The sequence below is a fragment of the Alexandromys fortis genome, unplaced genomic scaffold, assembly GCF_014885135.2.
Source record: "Alexandromys fortis isolate MF-2015 unplaced genomic scaffold, M_Fortis_MF-2015_v1.1 scaffold_9, whole genome shotgun sequence".
Lineage (NCBI taxonomy): Eukaryota > Metazoa > Chordata > Mammalia > Rodentia > Cricetidae > Alexandromys > Alexandromys fortis.
Genome location: NW_026067892.1, coordinates 14,291,765 through 14,303,840, shown reverse-complemented (window position 1 = coordinate 14,303,840; position 12,076 = coordinate 14,291,765).

Sequence of the window (12,076 nt, the reverse complement as noted above, 5' to 3'; positions counted from 1 at the left end):
TCTGAGAACAAAAAGAACGCATGCTACATTTTCAGCTATCAGAGGCAGATAAGGAAGTGTGGTGGACACTTGCTTGATGACATCCCACTGCATATAAATGAGCTAAATTTGAAGCTTCAGAAAATAGCTTGTTTGTGGCTTAGCTAGGTAGATCAATTTATATTGAAATTGAAACGTTGATAATAAAACATAATGATTTTATACATTATTATAATACAGATAAATAGAAAGAATGTTTTCATGAAAATTGGCCACCAAAAGCACAAGGGAAAATTTAAAGTCGGCTAATGTTGATAGATTTAACACTGTTTTCATCTTATTAAATACCTCAAAACTTGGCGTTAATGATCGTGAATGAACACAGAAGAGAATAAATTTATCTAATCTGAGGCAGAAGTAATTTTGAAATTGGCAACAAGTTGCTTTAAAGCCAAAACCATTTTGTTTTTATAAAGACCTTATTTGTGAAGGTGGGCGAAAACATTTAAGGCTCATGTAATCCCATATGGGAAACCTTTGTGTGTTTGAAATAGCTTGGGTATAAGAATCTATTATTTTTCCATGTGCATGGCTGTGCGTGACATGTAGGTGTGCACAGGTTGGTGTGTGTGAGTCCGTGCATGCCATGGCATGTACGTGGAGGTCAGAGCCGGTCTCCACCTTCCACACTGTTTGAGGCCGAGTCTCTCTGTGGCTTGCTGTAACCAAGCCAACTCCTCCACAAGCTTCTGTGTACTCCCCTTTTCCACATTTTGAACTCACAGTAGGAGCCCCGGGGTTGCCAAAGCGAGGTACTGCACTCACTTTTAAGTAGTTTTAGGGGATTTGAACTCAAGTCCTCACACTTGGTCAGTGAACACTTTACCCATTAATCCATCTTTCCAGTCCCCCAAAACTGGCTTTTAACTATCAATTTTATGGAATATAAACCAGAGAAAATATATCAGAAAGTATTTCTGAGCATATAACCTGAGGTATTTATCTATTCATGTTAGATTTTGAGGGTATAACTAAAAGAGTATAAATTATCACGGTAACTTTTAAATTACATGTTAGTTTGGCATGCAAAGCAATCTGTAATTTTTTTAAAATGCTGATTATGTGTTGAAATTATATTTTGAACATACTGAGCTAAATGCAATATACAAAAAGTGAATTTCACCTCCTTCTTTTTGAAACATTTAAGATGTGAAAACCATAAAAGCTTAAGTCATTTGTGTAGCTGGTGTTATATTTCTGTTGGTCTGCCTTAAAGCACTAGGATCCTGAGTTTCTAGCTACAAATGAAACTCTCTGAATCATCACCCATTGCTATGGGATGTCACATTTTCTGTCAGTCTCTTGCATCCTCTCGCTATTATAAAGCAGGACATCAGTTGATGAAATGCCCAATCTCAGGTCAAGGGTTTAGTCTGGTCACATAAGATCAAAGCTGGATTCCTTGTCCAAGTGTCTAGGAGAGACCATAGCCCACCAACTGGGACCATGCTGTTCTGAGTGGCAAAGGAGAGATTGTGACTGCCTACAGTTCAGAGGAAAGAAGAATTTGGAAGCTTCTGTCTTCCCCAGTCACCTTTCTCATATACTCTTTTCATCTGTGATGTCTTATATAGAGACTTTTTGGGGGCTTGGTTCGGTTGCTTTCTATGTCCAGGACTGTGCTAAAGTACTCAGTCTCGCAGTCCTACAGTGTGAATTAGATCAGCTGATCCTTCAACATCCTTCAAGAACCATGGGTCTACATTTCCATGTTGCCCTAGCATCATCTGAGACTTCAGGAAATACACTGAAAAAATGCCAACCACATTCTTTTTATTATTGAGAATTTCATAATGCATATTAATACGTTTTGACCAAGCCCCCATTCCTCCTCCTCCAATGCCTGCCCCATCTCCCCACCACTTTTCCTCAAAATTTTCTTCTTTTGATATCGTTGTTGTTTTTTAAAATCACCAAGTCCTTTTGGTGCTACCTGAATGTGCATGGTGTGGGACCGTCCACTGGCGGAGAGCTAGCTCCTCTGGGACTGCATCCTTGAAGAAGACAGACCCTCCCAGCAGCCATCGATTGCCAGCAGCTCCTCAGCCAGGGGAATGGGGTTTGAAACTGTTATGTTATCTCTCTCTTGACGGAGGAAGAAGAGTGGAATATGGTTGCAGTTCGCTCTGCACAGGCAGCTGCTGTTGTATTTTTCTCTTATCAGAGCTAACGTGGCCAGAAGGAGGCTTCAGGAATGCTATCATGCTGCCGTCTGAGCTCATTTGTAAGTGCGGCCCTTAGCTAAGAGGTCTACATAAAGCCCGTGCAGCAACATAATGGGGCGTCTGATAAAAAAAGCCATCAAATGCATCTGTGATAACTTTCAGTGGTGTTCGAAGCGGAAACTCTCTCTCCAGGGTGGACAGCGTTTATGCTAATTTCCTGCACCTCGCTGTACACAATTATTACAGGGCATGCGGATGATCCACGGCTGCAATGAAGAAAAATTATTCCAAATGATTATTGATGAGTTAATCAAGATAACCACGTCAACTTTCTTTCCCCACTAATGGTCACATCGGCAGCGGTCCGCAGTCATCAGAATAAAAGAGGCAAATGCTAATGGGCCAGGTAATCAGATCTTAATGAAGAACAGTGAAAAATCTGCTTTTTAAAAACAGTTCACAGTTTCCGTAATCACTGAAGTGGTCAGTGAGTCCCAGGATCGCTCATATTTCATAATGTGCGTTTGCAATTCCTTCTCCGTTTGGTTGGAGTTGGGTTTTCCTAATAGGGGACAGAGCAGAAATAAATGAAGAGGAACTTCTCTTTCAGCTACTGCTCATTTGACAGGTATTCTATGCCTTCAACAGTTCGCCTAGGGGAAGAGATGGCTCGGGAGCTAAGAGCACTCACTACCTGAATATGAGGACCAGAATTTGGACCCCAGTGCTGCCCAGCGTAGCCGTGCGTGTAGACCCTTGCCACCTCGGTGACATAAAGACAGGAGTGTCACTGGGGTTTTGTAGCTGACCGCCTTGCCAAGAATCGGACGTTCCAAGTTCAGCGAGACTCTGCCTCAAAAGAGCATGGCAGAGAGTGATAGAGGAAGACTCTGAATGTCCGTGTGTGTAGGGGCATGTGCGCCTTCACACACACACACACACACACACACACACACACACACACGGAAAAGCCCCAATTTAAAATTAGTCCTTTATGCTTTCTCTCTTATCTATTATTTCAGTTGAATTTGATGAATTTATTTTTTAATATAATATTTTCTATTTATTCTTTGACACTTCTGTACATGTGTTTTGGTCATATGCACCCTCCATTTTTCTCATCTAACTCTCTCTGGCCTTTCCCCAACACATCCCCTCTCCAAACATCATTCATGTCCCTTTTTGTGTGTGTAATAGCTTCCTAAGTCTAGTTAGTGCCACCTGCATGTTCACGGCTGTGGGGCCAGCCTCTGGAGCACGGGCAATACCCTCAAGGAGAAAGACCTCTCCCTCTCCCTCCTTCACCCTCTCTCTATCTGCCTGGTCTCTCAGGAGCCATCAACTACTGGCAGTTCTTCGGCTGGGGTGGGACCTAATAAACCCCTCCCCTATGTCTGCTGGAATCTTGACTGCTTGATCATGTTCCAGCAAACACAGCTACTATGAGTTCATGAACGCAATTAGGATGTCATGCCCAGGACCCAGCATGTCACAGCACTCTTCCCCACCCTTGGGTTCTTACATTGTTTCTGTGCCCTTTCCCGTGATGCTCTCTGAACCTTGCCGGAGGGGGAGATTGGAGGAGATGCACCATTTATGTCTGAGCATTCAAAGCCACTCAGAGCAGCTATGAGCCTCTGTGTTAACCACTGTAATTTCAGTCATGGAAGCTAAGGTTGGCTTTGCAGTATTAATGCCATAATTTTATTCATCACGTATTGAATTTGAAGTTTGTATAGATCTTTGGATTCAGATACCCTAAATGGACCAGCATGATGACATGGGGATGTGACTGACATTAGAAAAGCGGTTTGCACTTGCTCCTTTTGGCTGTCATCACGGTTTGTAGCATGTGCCCGTGTTGCTCTGATACCATAGCCTGTTCTGGGGCATGGCAACCGATTTGAAAATATTCAAGTGTTAGAAGTTGGCCTTGTAACACGCAAGATAGCAACCAAAGAGGACCACCCTCCAAGACACACTGTGCCATAATCAGATTCTTTGGGCACCCGAATGTGAGACATATTGAGAGACATGGGACTGGAAGAGAGGAAAGGCCGTGTGCATAACTCACGGGGCGGCACAGTCGTCAATAAACAAGAGGCAAGATGTGGAAAGGCAGGCCGTGTCTAGTGACAGGAGCAAGTCTTTCTGCCGAGCCACAAGAATGGCAGCCTTGCTGTCTGGTGAATCACGTGGGTTCTCTTAGAGTTGCTGCGGGTGACAGCATCCCCTCTTGTTGGACAGATGCTCAGTGGTTAAGTGAGCTTGCTGCTCTTCCAGAGGCCCGGGTTTAGTTCTCAGCTCTCGCAGCAGCAGATGGCTCATGATATTTGAAAGTTAGCATCTGGGCTACCGACACCCTGTACAAACAAAGCATTCTCTTCCCCCCTCTCTCTGTGTGTGTGTGTGCCCCTGGAGGCCAAAGAGAGCATTAGATCCTCTGGAGCGGGAGCTCCATTCAGCTGTGAGCTGCCGGACATAGATGCTGGGAATCAAACTCGGGTCTTCCACAAGAGATGTACGCCCTCTTAATTGCCAAACCATCCCTCTAGCTTCTTGCAATGTTTCATTTTTAAACCGGTGTTTTTTTTTTTAAGTGTGTCGAGACATTTTTATGAGTTCAAAAGGCCCTCCACAAAAGAAAATACCAGTGGATAATACAGAGTATTCCGTGGTCCCCATCACCAGCCAAAGGAGTATTTCCATATGTGAAGTGGGCCTTTTAGTGAACAGTTCACAAAGTCTATAGACCGTTGTAGTTCCAAGGATTAACATTTGCATGCTTAAAACAAATCCATTGTAGCATTTGTTAAATATCATCTTAAAATACATGGAGACGATGATGTCTTCCCACCTTCAAGACTTTCTCCCTTGCATCTTGGTAAGCTACTTCTGAGCTGAAACGTGAATTGCATGCATGTGCAAGTCCTTGCCATCTTGTTTCATGAGACCTCTTCTCACCAACTCCAACCCAGCTGCTGCTGAGAAACTCTAGGGAAGCTCTACGCAGAGTGGATCCTGTCACCTCAGAGTCAGCAGTAGCCCAGGATCGGCTTCTGGGGAAGTCTGTCTTTCCCCAGAAATCTGGGAGGGCTCACTCAACAATTCTCCAATCAAGCACCAACACCTTAACTCATTAGACAAAGAAGGCTCTGATTGCCTGTTAAGCCAGAGGCTGTGAGAAACAGGCAGATCGGGTAGTGCAGGATTCCAGGGGATAGGATGCTCCTTCCTCATTGAAGCTACTGTCTATGGTTGACTCTGTTAAGTGGAAGCATTCTTACACCATGCTCACAGGGCTGAGATTTTTGCAGGCTAAATTCAAACGATAGGGAGGCTGGAGAGATGGGCCTGAGATTAAGAGCGCTGATGTTCTTGCTGGAGATGTGGGTCCAGACCCCAGATCCCACATGGTGGCTCATGGCTGTCTGTAACTCCAGTTCCAGGACATCCGACGCTCACATCTGTCCTCCATGAGTACAAGGCAGTGCCTAGGGTACACATAGACACTGAGAAACACAAACAAACCAACCAAAAAGTAACGTAGAACAACTATAAAGGACATACACAAAAAATAATAAATAAATTAAAAAAAAACTAAGAACAACAAAAAAAGGAAGTGATGAGGTTAATTAGCTTGGTGGGGTAATATTTCAATGACACACAAATACCCGCAGTGATGTGCTTTCTCTAGCAAGGCTGAACCTCCCCATAACCTCTCCAAACAGCTTCACCAGCTGGGGACCAAGGGTTCAAATGCCTGATCCTATGGGGGGCATTTCTCATTCAAACCACTGCATTCTCCTCCCTGGTCCCTCTAGACCACTCACTCCGGCTTTCAAAATCCTGAGTCTTTCACGCTCTCACCACTGTTTAAAGCCTAAAGTTCAAATCTTTTCTGAGACTCGAGGCATTCTCTTCATTGTAACCCCTTGTAAAATAAAGAGAAAAAAAAGCCAATTATATACTTTTAACATACAATGGCACAGATTATGTCTTACCATTCCTAATGGGAGGAATAGGGGAACGACGAGAAAACACTGAACCAAAGCGAGATAGACCCAGCAGGGCAAATGCCAGATCCCGTAGCTCCATGTCGCTTGCCTGGGACTTTAATGTCACAGGCTAAGGCCCTTCCAGCTTTGTTGCTTACAGGATGTGGCAAGGATTTACCCAGAGAGCCGTCTCCCTGGTTCAAAAAGTATGCCTTTTGTCATTGTTATTTCTTGTTTTGTTTCTTCTGTGTATTTATTTAGTTTGCGTGTGTATGTGTGTCACGAATGTGCCTTGTTGCACATATAGAGGTCAAAGAAAAATTGGGGGGGGCAGTCATTTCTCTTCTGCTGTGTGGGGTACAGTTAGAGAACTCCGGTGTCATCAGGATCGGTGGCGAGTGCCTCTACCGGGTGAGCCATCACGCCAGCCCCTCCGCTACCTCTTCATGTAGTCCGCGCAGCTCTTGAAGCAGAAGTTTTCGGTGTTAACTACTTTCCAAATTGCAAACGATGTGAGTTTTCACAGCCGACGGGCGGACTCCGTGGGAGACGTCAGCTCGGAGCTGCCTCAACGGTAAAAGCCTTCCAAGCTTGTCTGAGACTAAGTGCATGCTCACTTCTACAGCGGCAAGGCTATCAAGGCCCTTCAGTGTGCTTAGAGAGAAAGCGGTGAGACTGAGGTGACAAGGATTGAGGAACAGTCACAAAAGATGGAAATTAGCACAGGGAAATCAGTCAGGCCCTCAGAGGACGAAGCCGTGCTGGATGTCACACTTCATAAATGCTAACTAGCTCGTCCTCTGACACCAGGAATCTGATGACTCTAAGCTAGGTAGAGCAAAAGGAGCAGGCAATTTATGCTAGCTCCGAAATCCCCTCCATTTAGCAGGTGGCTTATTATCAAAGTTCCTTTCTCTCAGACTTGATATCTGTATGGTCAGTAGGTCTTCTTCTGTCCCATGGCCTCATCTTGGCTCTTACCCTGGAACTTGGGGACCAAAGGAGAAAGAATGGATGCTTCCGGCAATCAATAGTGTGCCAATTCCAGCAAAGAAGGCCCTTGTGCAAATGAGTCAGAAGGGCAAGTGTCTATGTGAGAAAACTAGCAAGCACAGGATGGCCGCCGGTGATATATGTCTTCCAAAGACCTGTGACATGAACTGTTAGGGAAGGACACCAAACTCAACCCCTTCCAAGGCCAGACTGAAGGAGATGGAACTTTTGCACCTTCAAAAATACTCTATCTAAGTCTGTTGGCTGTTCTCTCTTTTCAGACCACAAGTAGGCACTCCCTGCCAGAGGTGGTATCCACAGTGTGTTCTCAGGACCAGTTGCTCCCAAGCGAGGGATGCAAGCAGAGCTGGAAATTCTCAAGGAGAAATGTTTAGGACTTGTTTCTCTTTCTACTGCATCCAGCACAAGGGAGCCAGTGTCTTAGCCGGCAAAGCTAGGGATTAGGTGTATAGATCTGGATCAAGATTTTCCCTGGGACGAGCCTCTTAGGGGAGAGTTTGTATCTGATTAATGGAGGGAAAACACATCCCATGTAATTAGGAGGTGGAATGTCCCTATTTGAGAGCCCTTGGCTTCTGGGAACTCCCATAGTGCTCCTAAACTTGAACTCCTTCCTTGTCACCCACACTGGGACTTGGTCCTCAGGAAAACAGTGAAGTTCAAAGGTGCCTGCTCCAGGCAGTCAATAAGTCTCCTAGTCTTTCTGCATTACTCAGACTTAGTCACCGGGCATTCACTAAGCATCCACTGTGAGCATCAACAAGGCTGTTGGCTTGTGTCAGCGATGGGCCTGCCCTCTTCGACTGCCACGACTTCCAATGTCTATATCGTGTTTTGTAGATCCCGACAATGCAACAGGGCTGGGCACTAACAGTGAAGGCCAGAATGAGCTCAAGGGTATTGCATTATTGCTGGAAGAGTGCTCCCATTAATAAAAGCGGGCATTGTGTAATGTCATTCACTCATTACTGTACCCGAGATGATGCAATGTAACACTGGCCCTTGGTTCACCCATACTAAATGGGAGAAACGAGGCTGATCCATTGAACCCCATGCAGCCTTACACCAAGAATCATAAAAAATCAGAGCTGGGTAGGGGATGAGAAAGTATCTCACCACTTTGTCTTTGTTCCGACAATGGAGAATCTGAGGCTCACGCTCTTCTTCCTTGAATCTACCAGTTGGAATTTGGCCAAAGTGCTTGTTTCTGCTCACAGAAGCAATGTTTGGAGACAGATTGGGTCCGGTGCCATCTGCTCCCACTCCCGATAGACTAGAATCTAGAACAGTTCCCAGTCATCTAGTGCAAACGATCCGTGTTATCACCATACTAGATCCAGGAATCCTCTCCCTGGGGATACAGGCATGTGGGACAAAGGTGGGAAAAAGAAAAATAATCATTGTTTTCTTATAATTTCTTCTGATTCATCACTGCATTAAGATAAACTCTCTAATCTCGGATCTCAGACCTCCAGGGTGTAGGCCCAGCCCAGTTGCTGGATACTGAGCTATGAATGTTGTCCAGCTTTGTAACAAGCTGAAAGGCATGTTGATGTTGGACCATTTGACAATGACATAGTCCCCACCAGGGCTTGCACCTGTGTGTTTATCTGCCTTCTGCCTCCTCTCCTTATAGGGGCAGCAGGCAGGTCTGATCAGCTATACACAGTGAACTCAGGCTACACGATGCATCATCAAGACATTGATCATGTTGTTCATAGTACACTTTTAAAAGTTTAGGGTTTACTGGAGTATTTGCAACTGTGTGCGTGTGTGCGTGTGTTGGCACTCGTGTGTGTGCGTGGGTGTATGTGCTGGTGCTCTCGGAGGCCAGAGACCTCAGACCTATCAGAGCAGAAGTTACAGATCCTTCTGAGTTGCCTGATACAGGTGCCAGGAACCAAACTCAGGCCCTCTGCAAAGGCAGTATGTGCTCTTAACCATGGAGCCATCTCTCTGGCTCCAACAACTCACTTTTGTCTGAATTATTTGAGTCACTGTGGGATTGACTATACATAAGAACTTCCCGATGAGTTATTTTTGGCTTTGTCCGATGAAGACACACTTGGTTCTGCTGGAGATAGCCTAAGAAGACAAAGACGGTGGCAATGACACCTGTCTCTAGTGATGTTCTCAACTAATGACTACTGAAAACATCCTGGGTGCCCAGAGCCAAATGGATCTGCTGACCCAAAGTTGGCCACCCCGAGTATACTGGAGTGAGATCTATTTTCTTGGGACCAAAACGTTTAACAGGACCGTGGAGAGTGCCGGAAGGGACACTGGAAGTTACCAGAGGTGGCTCTTGTTTTGGAAAAGGGCCTCCTGTGTTTATGTAATACAAAGTTTTGAAAATAGAAAACTCTGGTCAGAAAGTTAGAGGCTACGGGAAGAAATAGAAATGAAACGCTTCCTCCTGCCTCCCCCTCAGTCTTGTAAAAATAGTCAGGCTTCCTTTTCCACTTATAGATGGACAGAGCTGCCAGGCAGCTGGCGGGGAATCGTGAGGTTGAGGGGAGCACAGGCAGGGCTGGCAACTGAGTTACCGTCTCCTGAATGCAAGCTCGCCTTCAAGGGAGGCTTTGGTTCAGGAAATGGTGTGATCGCCAAGGCCGCATACGGGACAAGGAGTGCTTGGCTCAGTGCTAGAACTCTGCTAGACTCCGCTCCAGCATCTCTGGCCAAGGGAATGGAACTCATAGCTTCTGCTCACTACACAAGAGTGTGTGTGTGTGTGTGTGTGTGTGTGTGTGCGTGCGCATGTGTGTGTGTGTGTGTGTGAGAGAGAGAAGCCTTATTTCATCCTTTCATGTTTTAAATAAACACATATTTAACTTTTGCTTCTAACCTGTGCAATTCGTTATGCTTGTTGGGAATATGATGTGGGATGGCTGTTTGGCCCATCCTTGAGTTTCACAATTGACAGAGATACAAGAAATAATAATAATAATAATAATGAAGTTGGGCTATCACCAGCTCCCTGAAGAAAGACAGGAATAGAAAGTCAGAGGAACGTAGATCAGGGAAGGAGTTGGCTGAGCTCTGGGGAGTGGAGTGGGGCTCCACCTGGGGAGTGGGAGGAAAGGTGAGGGTGAGCATTCTGGGCACAGGGAGCAGCATGCGCAAAGGCATGAAGCCCCAAAGCACGGAGGCACGTTTGGAAAACTGGGGTCTGCTAGTTATAGGCAATGGAAGCAACGAGCTGAGCAAACAGGAAGCGAAGCAGAGAGGAAGGTCTGAAACACCAGGCAAAGACTCTGGTCTAAGCAGACAAGGAGAATCACTGCCAATTTCATGGCAGGGAAATGAACTGCAGTAGAAAAGGTTTTCCTTCAGACAGGTTTAGGAAGACAAGAAGGAGGAAGCTGTTTTAGGAAACCATGATACCAATCCAGGCCGCAGGAAAATAAGAGCCCAGAAGGCGGAAACAGGAAGAGAAAGGCCGTACACTGAGTGAGATGTGGATGCAGGAGATTGCTGGATGGAAAAGGTTAGACGTGGGGTTGGTCAGGCAGAACAGTTTGCCACTCTGTTGAGTAAGAAGGGTTAAAAGAAGACTCATTGTCATGAAGAACTTCTCCAGGGCCCCTGGAGAATTGATCCCTAGAGCAGTCTGAGAGAAAACTATTGGTGAAAAGGGCTTTTGAAGGTGACAGATATGGAGGCTCAGTGAAGCAGAGACCTGCTATGAGAGAAGTTATAGTTGGGTGTGGGGGGGGTCTTAATTACTCTTTCTGTCACCGTGACAACTGTGACCAAAGCAGCTTCAGAGAGAAGCTGTTGTCCCTTACAATAGGGAACTCATAGGTGCGGGAGCTTGAGGCTGCTGCTCACCTAGCATTTGTTTTTTTTTTTTAAAATATTTATTTATTATGTCTACAATATTCTGTCTGTGTGTATACCCGCAGGCCAGAAGAGGGCACCAGACCCCATTACAGATGGTTGTGAGCCACCATGTGGTTGCTGGGAATTGAACTCAGGACCTTTGGAAGAGTAGGCAATGCTCTTAACCTCTGAGCCATCTCTCCAGCCCTCACCTAGCATTTGTATTCAGGAAGCTGAAAGTGTTCGCATTCTCCAATTCAGTTCAGTTTCCTCTTTCTGATGGAGTCCAGGACCCAGATCCAGGGAGCAGTGTAACTCTCCTTCAGGATGAGTCTGCTCATTTCAGTTAACCTGGTCTAGATAATCCCTCACGGACATGCCCAGAGGTTAACCTGGTCTAGATAATCCCTCTCAGACACACCCAGAGGTTAACCTGGTCTAGATAACTCCTCTCAGGCATGCCTAGAGGTTAACTTTATTTAGATAAAGTATGCCCAAAGGTTTGTGTTCTAGCTGATTCCAGACCCTGTCAAGTTGACAGTCAGCCCTAGTCATCCAGGGAGACAAGAATAATGAGGAAAGAATACCAACCACAATGAAGAAGTAAGACAATGAATGGATTGGTTGTGTGGTCCGGATTGTAACTACAGAGGTTCTCAGAAGCAAGAGAGCAAGAATGAGTCTCCAGAGGAAGCCATGTATGAAGGGTTTTTAGTCTGAGGTTTGGAAGGATGGGAGACAGAAACGTGGGTGTCAACCCAGAGATGGACAGTCATGTCTGTAAGGGAAGAAAGACTCATGTGGAGCTCAGCAAAAGTCCTAGCACCAGGCCAGGTGGTGGTGGCGCACGCCTTTAATCCTACTAGGGAGGCAGAGGCAGGCAGATCTTTGTGAGTTTGAGGTCAGCCTGGTCTACAAGAGCTAGTTCCAGGACAGGCTCCAAAGCTACAGAGAAACCCTGTCTTGAAAAACCAAAGAGAGAGAGAGAGAGAGAGAGAGAGAGAGAGAGAGAGAGAGAGAGAGAGAGAGAGAGAG